This window comes from Equus caballus, chromosome 9 (assembly GCF_041296265.1).
Source record: "Equus caballus isolate H_3958 breed thoroughbred chromosome 9, TB-T2T, whole genome shotgun sequence".
NCBI classification, from domain to species: Eukaryota; Metazoa; Chordata; class Mammalia; order Perissodactyla; family Equidae; genus Equus; species Equus caballus.
This window is the reverse complement of record NC_091692.1, coordinates 16,218,916-16,232,772: the sequence shown is the minus strand read 5'-3', so window position 1 is coordinate 16,232,772 and position 13,857 is coordinate 16,218,916. Positions and strand designations below refer to the sequence as shown.

The 13,857-nt window shown below is 40.1% G+C and overlaps 1 protein-coding gene across 1 annotated transcript in view; it reads left to right on the top strand.

Annotated features, from left to right (window-relative positions):
* Nucleotides 1-983: 983 nt before the first annotated feature.
* Nucleotides 984-13,857, top strand: part of SULF1 (sulfatase 1) — a 192,827-nt gene continuing 179,953 nt past the window's right edge. The window contains exon 1 of the mRNA XM_070221462.1: nucleotides 984-1,123. The gene's annotated coding sequence lies outside the window, so the exon portion shown is untranslated. The remainder of the gene's footprint in view (nucleotides 1,124-13,857) is intronic.

The following is a 13,857-nucleotide window of genomic DNA, read 5'->3' as shown; positions in this document are numbered from 1 at the left end:
TTAACGGTGGTATTAAAAAGATAGACAAACACATTATACTTGGGAATGGTCCTGGAAGATGTAGGACTGTTGATTTAAATAGCAGGAAAAGAATTCTGGAGCTGCTGCTCTCTGATTTCTCCAAAGAAAAGTCCTTGCCCTTTGCCAGACCCATCACCTCCCTAAAATTCACTGACCTCTTTTAGTTTCTGGCTGAAATCCGCAGATGGAAGGTCAACCATTCTAGTCAGCTAGAAACATACCTTTCTCTCCAGAATGAGCTAATATTCTTCAGGGCAAACTGTCAGTCAGGTTCTGAGACCTCAGTTTCTAGAAGTATAAGGACGCCACTTCCTATATTAGCTGTAATTTCAGGGTCATTCACATCAAGATTTTAGGTTCTCACCCTTTCATACTCCTCAGATCTCTGCTTATAATCATTTGCTTACTCACCAAGGGTGGCTTAGCCTCGGTTTTAGTTTTCGTTTTAGTTTATTTTTAGTTTTAGTTTTCTCTGGTGACTAGGCAATCTGTTGTTTTCATGAGTGGTCTAGGAATTCTTCAGTAGAATATGGGTTCCTCCAAATTCCAGGTCTATTGTCCTTGCTTATGACCTTTAGCCCTGGTTTAAGACTTTTTCCATAGTCGTCTGCACTTAGCTTCAGGACACTCTGCCAAACCCAACGCTAAAACTCTTTTTAACTTTGGCATCGCTTCTCAGACTTACCCTGGATGACTGTTTTTCTCTTTTTGCCACAATAAATATAAAAATGGGTGCCAGTATATTAACTAAGTTGAACCCCAAGGTAAACCAGCCATGCTTACTTTAATGCCCATCAATAATCCTTTCATTTTATCATGTTTTCTTGCCTCTTTCTACCCTTTTGGATATTTGTGCTTAAATTAAGCTTCTCCACGCCTCAATTTTTTTCCCTCCTATTCTTTGATCCTGCACTAAAAGCATAATGCTGGATTTGTGACGTCACTCTCAATTGTTTCCAGATGGTTTCTCAGGCTGATCAAAAAGAAGGTGAAGCCAATACATGTTAGTAGAAAAGTAGATCTTCCAACAGGGAGATGGTTCCGGAAAAAAAAGAGAGAGAGAGAGTATAATCATGATGTTGAGAATACAAAACAACTACAGGTAAATTGCCTTTTCTCTCTGTCTTAAAATAAAGTCTTTGATCAATTGTGCCAATGTATGAAAATTTGAACTCTAAAGAAGCTAGGCAGCTTTCTAAACCCAAACATCAAAAGCTTCGCTTCCATTAGAAAAAATCTAAACCTGTGATACTTTGAATGGATTTGAAATTCTCTAGAATGAGCTCTAATAATAACCTTTACAAACAGAAAGGAAAAGAACAGTAGGTTATGTGGCTTCGTGCTACCATTTTCTCTGGTACATTAGTTTTCCAAAGATGGCATTTTGGCTTGTACCAAATAAAAGGGCAAAGGTTACCAAATGCAAGCCTGGGGAAGCCAGAAGAGAGAACAGCTATACAATGGCGGGGGAAATCCAGGCTGTCAGCTCTGAATGGATAGAAATAGCATGTGTGAAATTGACAACCAGCAACAGCATGGCACCTTAAGAAGGGCCAGGAAATGAATTCCACCAGCCTTCCTATTTACTGTATCAGAGCTGCAATTCAGCAGAGGTTTATTCAAGATTCATAGGGAGAAGTGTTCGGATCTTTGATGACTTTGGGGAATATTCAGTTGTTTAGAAAGCAATTTAAACAAATAAAATATCAGAGTGAGAATGGTCGAAAAATGATAGGGAGAAAAAACATAAATAAAGAATAAAAGTCACCCACCATCCAACCTCCCAAGAGGTGCTGTTAACAATTTGGTACATTTGCCTCCTCTTACAAGCATTGTTTTGCAAAGTTGAAACCAACTTGTATACATAATTTTGATTTCTTCCTTTTTGTTTAGTATTATATCATAAATATTTTTCCAAGTCATGAAAATGTCTTCATAGACATTGTTGTTTATGTTTTTAGAACATTCTGTCATATGAATAAACAGATCTTAATTTATTTAACCATGATTAATTCAACTAACTCACCATTCCTTTGTCTTATTCCAATGTGTTTTCCACTGAACAACTAGAGTGATCTTTTAAAAACACATTTATCTTGTTGCTCTCCTTTTTTAAACCATTCAATAACTTACCATTGCTCTTAGAAAATACCAGTATCCTTAGCAGGCTTTTGGGGGCTAAATGTCCTTGCTACTTCATCACTATCACCTGGGAATTCAGAAATCCAGAATCTCTACCTCTTCCCGTATCTACCAAATCAGAATCTGCATTTGTAGAAGATCGAGGGTGATTCTCATGCACATTAGGATTGAGAAGCACTGGTCTTCATGGTCTGGCTCTCCTGCCACTGCACCAGCCTTACTGGGACCAGCCTCCTCATGGTTCCCTGTGACCCAGCAGCAGAGATGCACCCTCAGTGCCTCACTCATGGTTCCCCTTTCCCCCGAGAGCGTTCGCAGGTGCTACGGATGGACTGAATGTTTGTGTGCCCAGGACTCATAGATTGAAGCCCTAACCCCCAATATGATGGTATTTGGAGGTGGAGCCTTTTGGAGATACTTAGGTTTAGATGAAGTCGTGAGATTGGAACTCTCATGGTGGATCTAGCTCCCTTATGAGAAGAGATACCGGAGAGCTCTCTCTCTCTTTTTCTCTCTCTGTCTCTCTGTCTTTCTGCCATGTGAGGACACAGAAAGAAGGCATCCATCTGGAAGCCAGGAAGGGAGTTCTCACCAGAACCTGACCATCTTATCACCCTGATCTCAAACTTCCAGCCCCCCAAACTGTGTGAGAAAACAAATTTCTGTTGTTCAAGCCATCCAGTCTATGGTATTTTGTTGTGGCAACTCAAGCAGACTAAGACAGCAGGCATGCACTACACACTCTCTGCCCAGAAAGATCGTCCCATGACTCTTTACCAAGTTAACTTCTACTTTCCCTTCAGAGCGCAGTTTAAAAGGTGGGAGGGGGTGGTCAAGTATCCTGAATATATAAAGAACTCTTACAACTCAACAACAAAAAATCAAACAACCCAATTTAAAAATGGGCAAAGGACATGAATAAACATCTCCAAAGAAATATCCAATTGTCCAATAAACATATGAAAAGATGGTCGATGTCATTAGCTATTGAGGAAATGCAAATCAAACCACAATGACACACTACTTCACACCCACGAGGATGGATAGAATGAAAAAAAAGAGAAATAACAAGCATTGGTGAGTATGTTGAGAGACTGGAAACCCTCATATATTGCTGGCAAGAATGTAAAATGGTGCAGCCACTGTGAAAACCAGTTTTGGTGGTTCTTCAATAAGTTAAACATAGAATTACCATACAACCCAGCAATTTCACTCCTAGGTATATACCCAAGAGAAATGAAGACATATGTCCACACAAAAGCTTGTACACAAATATTCGGAGCAGTGTTATGCATAATAGCCAAAAGGTAGAAACAATCCAAATGTCCACCAATTTATGACTGGATAAATAAATGCAGTATATCCATACAATGCAATGTTAATTGGCCATGAAAAGGAATGACCTACTGATACGTACTACAACATGGATGAATCTTGAAAACATTATTCTAAATAAAATAAGCCAGACATAAAAGACCACATATTGTATGATTCCATTTATATGAAATATCCAGAATAGGCAAATCCATAGAGACAGAAAGCAGATTAGTGATTGCCAGGGGCTAAGAGGAAAGTGGGGAATGGGGAGTGACTGCTTCATGGTGTTTTGCTTCATGGATGTGGGGTTACTTTGTGGGGTGATGAAAACATTCCGGAACTGGATGGTGATGATGGCTGCACAACATTATAAATGTAGTTAACACCATTAAATCGTACAATTTAAATAGCTAAAATGGTGAATTTTATGTATATTATACCAAAATTAAAAAATTGCTAAAGAAGAGGGGGAGAAGCAGAAGGAAAAGAAAAGAAACAGGCTGAGACAAAAAGAAACAAAGAGATGGAGAGAAAGAGACCAAGATCAAAGAGAATTCTAAAAAGAATTACTTCTTTACCGGGGAACCCCACCATGCTCATTTTTCTTTTCTTTTGACAACTCTTAATATTTGATGCTACTGGTAGTCAGTTCTTAAAATTTTCCCAGAATCCCCCACATCAAAAAGAAGTGCTTCTTGGGGCCAGCCTGGTGGAGCAGCGGTTAAGTGCTCACGTTCCCCTTACATGGCCCCAGGTTTGCCGGTTTGGATCCCGGTTGCGGACATGGCTCCACTTGTCAAGCCATGCTGTGGTAGGCGTCACACATATAAAGTAGAGGAAGATGGGCACAGATGTTAGCTCAGGGCCAGTCTTCCTCAGCAAGAAGAGGAGGATTGGCGGCAGATGTTAGCTCAGGGCTAATCTTCCTCAAAAGAAAAAAGTGCTTCTTCCAAACTTAGTTCTTGGGCACAGACCTGCTGTTTATAGCCTTCCTTGCTCAGAAGCTTCAACTCTCTGCATGCAATCATCTGGCATGTATTTTTAGTCCTCACCTCTCTCCTGAGCTCAGAGATGGGTATTTCCAACCCTCTCACCATCGTCTCATACTTAACATATTCATAATTCCTCCCCAAAAACACCCCCCATCTGCCACTTTTCTCTTCTACCCTTTTAGCCGATCGTCTGAATTTATAGAATCGAAAACCCAGGAGATGTGAGTGAGTTGTTAAAGCCACGTCGCCGGCCAGGACAGTTGCAACTCTGAAAGGTTACAGTCATCCTTCACTGAGTATTTTCCTTCATCCAGGATCTCCGTTAGTCAGTAAATTGTGTTGATCTTTCCTTCAAATGGTCTTTGTAACCACCTGCACCCGTCCATCCCCGCTGCCAACCCCCCGATTCAGATTTTCAACACCTCCCGCCTCAATGCCTGTGGTAGCCTGCTGGCAGGTCTCTGCAAATCCTCCCTGCACCGCGTGGCCTAGGGAGCATGCCTGTAACCACAGCAAGTTTGCCCAGAAAGGTTTGGGGTGATCATCAAATCTGTTGCACTAAACAGAGAGAATGTGTGAGCCGGCACGAACCTCTACATCCTGCTAGATGTATGCCGACTCCGCAAGTATTGAGATACAGGAAAAGAAGCAATCAAGGATGAATTTCAGGAAAATCATGGCCCCCACAGACTGCCAGCGGGGCCAGTCTCATGCTTGAAGCAACCAAACAGGAATCGAGTCCCATAGAATCACAAGACAGGGGGCTCAAGGGCAACTCTGTGCTGGGTTTGAAGAGCTCCACAGTTCAGGTGCTGTCTGTCCTCCTCCTACCATAAGGGTCTGCAACCTCACAACAAGGGAAATATGGGATTTGACCAAAAGTGAACATTCCCAGGATAATTTCCGGGGAATTTGGGAGCCACACTTCGATAGTTCAAGGCTGCCTCGTGGAGGGTCCTTGAGGGCCACAGGGGCAGCAGAAGACATTACAGGGGACCTTGAAGTGGTTGCACATCCTCATGTCATCGATGGAAAACCAAATCTGGGCATGCACAGTAACTCGTCCAGGATAGCTCAAACAACGGGGAGCAGAGCTGGAAGAGAACCAAGATTACCTACTTCCCAAATTGGTGCTTGTTTTCCTTTCCGTTATGCCTGACATCATTCTCGCCTAAATAGGGTTGTACTCCGAAGAGGATTACATTTGAAAAACATCAGAGCGGCAATGTTATTCACAATGTTCTGCCTTCCACAAACCCTACTCCTGCCAATCCCAGGGGTGAGACAACAGTCAAGGGGCTGCTACACTTTGAACCCCCTGACTTTCAGAGAGCCCCCTGGAGGCGGATATCATAGCTATTCACTGCTGTGCACACTGAGGAGCCCAAAAATGTAAGAGCCATCCACCATCTTAGTGAAGGAGACAGCAGCGCCTGCAGATCGCTCTGTTACTGCCTCATTAAGTACAATACCAAGGTATGAATGAATGGGTACGCAGTAAAAGGAAAGGCATAATTGTCTCTGGCTGTGACAGTGCAAAATATTCTCAGAAGTGACTCCTGAGCAGGACTTTCCAGGAAACATAGAAGTTCTACAGATAAACTACAGGAAAGTGTGTATGTTCTGGATACGTGCTAGCATTTTGCCTTTGGACCTCACTCCCAGCTCTTGGAGCTGGGCTTGCTGGTCAACAGCACTCGCTGCCCTCATCACAACCTCCTGTCCAGGAACATTTCTGGATCCTCTTAGTCCTTATCTGCTATTTCAGGAAAGTGTTTAAAATCAGAGCAGAGAGAAGAAAGTCTCTGGCCTGGCAACCATCATATACTAATTACTCTAACAGACACATCTCTTCCAGATTCTGCAATGGTTTTCTGTTCTCCTGGACTGAAATTACTTTTTCTCTCTGATCACCATGAATCCCCAAACCCAACCCAAGCCTCTCTGCTAGGACTACATTCCCTCCCACCTAGTGTAGACTTCTAGATTACCATGATGCCTGACTTCTTGCCAATCCACTTGAATTCTGAGCCTTTTCCAATTAGTGGGACCTCAAGTTCTGCTCTCTCTCTCTCTGTTTCCCATTTTCCTGCCTGCTCCTGCCTCATGAACCCACTCCCTAAGCCTTTCTCCCCATCATGACTCTTCCCATATATTCTTTTTCTCAACTGCATGTGGCCTTGTTCTGCATTGGGCATCCACAAAGAGACTCAAATCCAGACTTTTGATAGTATCTTCAAATTTGATTACATTTACAGACCCAGAAGTACTCTAAAAGGATTGAAAAAAGATGTTTGTCATTCAGTTTCAATGTGTGTCCTATTTCTGGCCCATGTTCTCTGTCGTATACTAGGAATTACTATTTTTTATAAATCTTATAATCACAGTGTGAGTGGCACAATTGTACTGCATTATGTATTTGTGGGTTACAAGCATAAAGATTCAAATGTAAATACATACCACACTTAATATATACCACAAGGATGTATTAAGTTATGCTAGTCTCATTTTTTTTAATATGCCAGAAACTTTCCTCCAACCTCATATTCTCCTAGACAACATGATCACTTACAAGGGTCTGCAGAATTCGGTCCCCAAAAGCCACTACAGAGGTGAGGGTGACAGAAGGAAATAAAGAGAGATGGGAAAGTATATTAATTTTCAAAGGTATATAGGAGGAATTTGGGGACCACCTGGATGGTTAAAAATTAAGTATATTGCTACCATTAGCTTTAGATTAATTTACACTTTAAAACCTCCTATAAATAACACAGCAAACAAAGTGTCCAAGCTCTCTCTGGATTCCTGGTGTCTGGAATCTTGAGGAAACATTTTTCCCAATGATCTGATGTTATAAACGTGGTTATCTTTGAGACAAATGTCAGAAGCCTAATTGATCTGAAGTATAATCAAATTGCACAATACTGAGGAATGTCACTCCTTAGCTTAGAGAAAGGTCAATTCTAGGCACAGTTTTGGAACAGGTAAAGATTTTGTTCAATGTCTTCCCACCCCTCTTCTTGCCTTCCCTGGCATCCCCTCCCACGCCACTGTCCCTGCAGCACGTTCCCGTGCAAACTCCAATATCCACATCATGAATGGGCAAATTTCTTCTCTGAAGAATAAAGGGCTGGTGGGTTTCGTTTCTAAAACTACACCTATTAAACCAGGTAAACCTCCATCAGAGGAATTTCAGATATGAGAGAGGTCAACAGGACTAAGAGTTTTCTGAGAGGATCAGTTCCCCTAAATTTCGACTTTGTAACTCTCGGATTATATGTAACTCCAAGGTTTCTGCAATGACTCTCAGGGCTATCCAAGTCAGAAGACTTACAGTGCAGTGGACATTTGGGTGAGGGGAAGCACTGGGTCAATTTTAGACGCCAAATGTTCCTGTGTTACAGATAAGTATATGAAGATATGTAGAAGCAATCTTCTTGCCCTCTCTTGGAAGACTGAGCTTCTATTTTGAGTTTGACATCATCCTGAGTTCATTTTAATGAGGCTCAATCAGCATAGAGCCCTGATGAGTTTTTTATTTTTTCCAGATTGACTGCCTGCCTTGCAGCCATGGCAAAGCATGAGGAAAGTGCCCTTACACTGTGGGCTTAGTGTCTGATACTTATGATTACGTGATACCATAAATATCAAACAACAGCAGCATTTAAGGCAATAGCAAAACACTTTAAGTTGTCCCTTTCAAAGACTTTGCTTTCCAGGCTAACAAAATATAAACGCTTGATTGATACCTCTGTTCTGAAAGATGAGCAGAAGACAGGAATTTGGAGTCCTTCCCTTGGTTAGCTCTCCATGTGTGTGACATGTGGAACTTTCTACCAGTAGATGCTCTGCAGGGGCATTTCTCTAAAAACAAATCCCCCTTGAATATAGGTCCTTCCATTTACTTAATATTAAATTACCTCCTCAAAAAAGTCACCTAAATTTATTCAAGTGACTCCAGAAAATATCTTATTCATGACTTTATAATCAAATGCTAAAATCTCCCCCCCAAACCCACTGAAGTACTTTGAAAATCCAAGCCCAGATATACTTTCTCTAGGAAAAATGTTTTTTTCTTTTTTAAATTTAGTCAATAAAGAAGCCTGCAATAAATGAAATATTTTACTTAGGAGATCTTTATAATCAATAAGCAAGTTTAATCAATTGCTTAGGCGACTTAGACAGCAGGGTCACAAAAGCAGAAGATACCATACCATATCAAATTTTCTTTTTTAACATAGTTTGACAAACCATTTTCAAAAGTATTTCTGGAAAAAAATTAAAACCATAGACAGTCTTTTTAATGAAGTGCTGGAACTCTTTACGATTACCCTTTGGCTACTTTTAAATCTAATTTCTAATCCCATAATTGAGTTCACAGTGGTTTAAACTGTTATCAAACATCTTTTGGGGATTAGAACTCACTTCTGGTTCAAATGAAGCATCAGAAAATCATGCATGGTGTTGTCTTGGGAGAGTCATGCGTGTCAATTAAAATTCCCCTGGGATTAATTAAAGGCGTTGGAAATGATTGATTAAGAATGGTATTTAATGACTGCCATGGGGATATTTACCATATTAAAAAAAATCAAATGCATGTGGCTATTAGGCCCTGCAAAAGATGTAGAAGCTTAGAGAAATGAAAGACAACCAAGACTCTGATATAGGGAACGCAGGTGTAACCAGGTGGAGGGACCCGCCTCAGTGCTGTGTAATATTGCCTGAGCGCCTTCGGCATCCTGAGTGCTCCAGTGTCCTAGGGACTGGTGGGCGGGGCGAATGAGATCCCTCCCACTGACTGCAAGAGACAGATCATTCATGGTAGGGAAATTCTTCTTTAGGCTTGTTTAAAAAAATACAAAATTCAACTGATCACATTTTAAAGATCTTATTGGCTTTATTTAATGATTCATGAATCAGGCAGCATCCAATCTAGCAGACAGAAAGGAGCCCTGAGGAGCTGTACAAAATGAAAGACTTATAGGCAGAAGTGAGCGGGAACAGGGAGTTAAACTAGACAAGAGAAGCGTGTCTGCTATTGCAAAGTTATTTTCCTTTAGTGGCTGGCAGGGTCTGTCAGGCAGAGACCCTCACTAGTGCTGATCACATTCTTGACTGACTGCTTTAAGATTATGTTTCTGGGAGACTGGAAACTAATTCTCAGTTTGGTGATGTGGGGCTTAGCATAAGTGACTCCATTTTGGGCCTGTCATCTTGTTTTTAACAGGGTTCACTTGCGTATGTCATTTCAGAGCAAAAATGGGAAATTATTGCTACAATTTACAGAAACCTCCCCCTGTAGAAGGTATCCTTATACTTCATAAATACACATAAACATGAGGGCAGTTAGACTTTAGCAAAGTGACAGAGACTTGATGAATGACCCTACCACCTTAAAATTCTCATGTGTAGGAATTAGAGAGTTGAAACGAGGACAAATTCATTCACAATATAAGCTCTGTGGTAGGAGTTCACATCCAGAATCTGCTTCTTACAGGATGTTTGACCTTGAGTAGAGCACTTAATAGTTCTAAATCTCAGTTTGTCTATAAAATACAGATAAGGGGTAGGGTCTTCTCATTGAAGTATTGTGATGACGAATTAAACTAACCTGGGTGATGGCTAATTAAACTAACGGGTGAATACATTAAAAAGCCTCATGGTGACAGCCTATAGTGGGTGTTCTATTAGCTATTTTTATTTTTATTACGGTAAGAATTTGGAATTAAAAGCAGTCCTTTCAATGGGAAATAAGTCAGGGGGAAAAAAAGGCAAGACTAAAGAGCAATATCTTTAAATGAAAAGCTATGTCAATGCTTGCACGGTTTACTCTAGCAGGAGAAAATTAAATTTGTTAAATAAAATACAAAAAAAGTCTTTCAGAAAATAGATTTTTTTTAATTAATTCTGTTTGTTTTCAAAATAAGTAAGAATCGTGTCAATGAGCCTCTAAAGTGTACTGTTTTACAGCTTCTGACTTTAATGCTGTAATTAATGACATTAGAGGTAATTAGAGGTTAATTGGAAATCTGCATTGATGTAAACAGGGAGGAAATAAACTACTCCTCCTTTAGCTTCTGACATATTTACACTTGAAATCAAAGCTTTTGTTAAATTAAACCAGAAAGAGCTACTTAGCATAAGAAAGAGTTAACACTGGTCTGGAGGTGTCCTATTTTTAAAAAGGAGGTTTGTTGGAAAATACTTGACAAATCTGCCTTTAAAAGCAACTGCAAAAATATTGTGACTACTCTTCCGGCAGTGTTCCTAGGAAACTTAGCTGATGCTTGGTTGATGGTTGTCAAAATAATAAGCAAACTACATTTTACAACCATCAAGAGAAAAAGCAGCAGAGTTTTCTACTTTACAGACTTGTGGCTTTCGTATATCCTAGTGTGTGATGTCTAAGAAAGACTAGCATAAGGATAGCTTAATATTGTCAATTTGTTGAAAATCTTTCTAAAAGAATCCAGCAAAATCTAAACTCTAATTTAGCTTGCAAAATCGGCCTATTGAGCAAGCCACGGAAGATTGCGGCACATTTAAAGAACTATATGCTATTCATGGAAATGAGTATTTTTTTATTAACATCTGTAAGTTCTGGTTTCTTGGTAAAGGCTGTAACAGTCATAAGTATGAGTGTGCAGCTGTTTTCCATCTGTTACTCAGAAACTTTTACAAAAGTACTTACTTCCCGGTAGTGTTAAGTGAGTACTAGAACCATATTACCTTCCTTAAAAAGAGAAAGGAAAGTGTGTCAAAGCACTATAGTCTGCCTTGGAACAGCTACATACTCAGCAGGTCAGCTGTGTCTGCAGAAGTGAGGGCCAGCAGCAAACTAACTGCTTAATCTCCCCAGACAAGCTGAGCTATGTTGGTCAAGAAGAGGCACTGGTAAATTCTAAGATGAGCAACGCGCTAGCGCTGGAAACTTTTGTTGAAGATCTAGTAGGTACTTGCGCTGTGCTAAGTTCTAGAGAGAAGGGATGCAAGATGAATGAGACATAGTTTTTTCTCCCTAAGAGTTTGTGATTTTAGAATAGATTGACTCAAGGGCCTAAGAGAAGGAAACTCTCCCCGTTTTTTTCACTAACAGTTATTTATTTATTATATGGAATTACTTGTGCCCTAGATATCCATTTTTCTACCATCTTTTGTGGTATTGATTCAGTGATTATTGTTTTGCTACTAAATTTTTTATTTCTTCATTTTGTCTAATTTGTCTACTGATTTTCCAAAATCAGCATAGGACTAATCTCATTGAGATATCCCCACATCTCTAATCCTGTGTATTGAAAAGAAATATGTGAAAGCAAGAAAGGGAGATGACGGTGATAGATCCTCTGGGATCTAGCCCACTTTTTATAATGAAGCATAGCCACAAGAAAAATCATTTTATCCAATAATTGCTAAGTAAAGCTCTGTTGCATTTATGATTACCTAACAATTCTCACGCCCTCAAGCACTCTGGTGGCTTAAGGAAGAAATACTGCAAACTAAAGGTATTTTGCACATCTGAATTCACAGTAACTTCTCAAATTATGTAATGCAACACCAATGAAACATAATTACTACAGTCTAAGAGAATCTCTGCAGTTCTTCATTTCTTTTTTTATTTTTGAGGAAGATTAGCCCTGAACTAACACCCACTGCCAAATCCTCCTCTTTTTGCTGAGGAAGACTGGCTCTGAGCTAATATCTGTGCCTATCTTATATATATCTCTATCTTATATATGGGATGCCTGCCACAGCATGGCTTGATAAGCAGTACATAGGTCCATGCCTGGGATCCGAACCAGCGAGCCCTGGGCCGCCGAAGTGGAGCGCCCGAACTTAACCGCTATGCCACCAGGCCAGCCCCAGTTCTTAAGCTTATTTCTAACAGAAACGTATGTTGCTATTGAGAGAAAAATGTGTGAGCTAATTAATTGAATCTTGGCATTTATTTCCCATTCCATGAGTGGCTTACATGGCACCCTTATCCTCCTGTGGCCTCTCTTTCCTCAGCTCTTAAATAAGGAAACTTGATTTTGTCTATTATTCCTTCCAAAAGCAGAATTCTACTACCGTATTCTTTGGACATGACTGATGCCCATCCCTGCCTCCAGTTTTCCACCTTCATTCACACTATTTACCTTAACCAGGGAATGTACATATTACAAATGAAAAATAATTATGTGACTCATTAGGTTTAGAGTACACTCCATCTCAAATATCCCCAACCTACCCCTACACGGATCCAATAAAACCTTAGGTTCTAATTGCCAAAATTCATTTTCCTCTTACTTGATATCCATGCTTTCTAATCTTATGTCTCATAAATTTAGTTATCTGCTCAAATGAGGACTAACACCTAATGCCCCAAACACGAATTTCCACAAATACGGATTTCAAATAAATTTTTAAAATCTTTCGTACTCTATTTGCCGTATTTTATTGAACCCAGTATCTTTTATTGAATTACTCCATTTGTGGGTCACTGTTTTGTCCTAAGTGGTTCCTCACCCTCCCAAAATTATTTAGAGCACAGCTACACAGCCCTTTTCAACATACTTAGGCTTGCACTTCCTGGAGGGAACGTCACTTCAGCGATGAACCATTTGTCTGGTATGAAAGCCGCCACTGGCTCCAGTGTCACCTCCCATATAGCTACGCAGTCATTGAAAACATGAGTAAGTCTGATGCTGGTTGCCTAGCATGTGACTTCACTTAACAAGCAATAATTTCCCCTCTCTTTCTGAGAATAATTTGCTTGGATGTGAATACAGGCAGTAAAGTGTCGTTGAAGGAGAATAAGTGAATGCCAAGCTGGGTAGCCCTGAGTGATTTAGAAGAGTAGGATGTCCCAAATTACAAGATTTATTGCACATCTACAGACGCTTTATATGATATTAATAGCAATGGGCTAATTGCTGCACATCTTGCTAGTGTCGTGGACTTTAGATGACGTTTGTCATTTGTTTTAAAGGAAAAAACCTAAGGGAATGTTTCCATCAAAGAAAACAATTCATCTGAATAAGGAGCTTCACAGCTTTCCATATCCTAGCAAATAAAACATTGATCAGAACTTTTTCTTTTCTGAAACTTAGGTCACAGATGACCTCAGGAACTATTTTGAGAATAAAACATTTCACCAGAATTGGGGGAATCTTATTCCCAATCATTGTTTGTCTGTCAAAACAGGTGTTGGCAAATGGTGGCAGCAGAGGTCATATGAAAAGAAGAAATCTAATGTCACCATTTTGCCTCATTCTTACCAAGATTAAACATGGCCAGTGCAAAAGACTGGCTTCCAAGCTGTTGGCTTCTTCTCAATTCTTATAAGTAAGGGATGGTTTACCTCAACATAACACTGAATTAAAATTGAGTCGTGACCAAAGAAGTG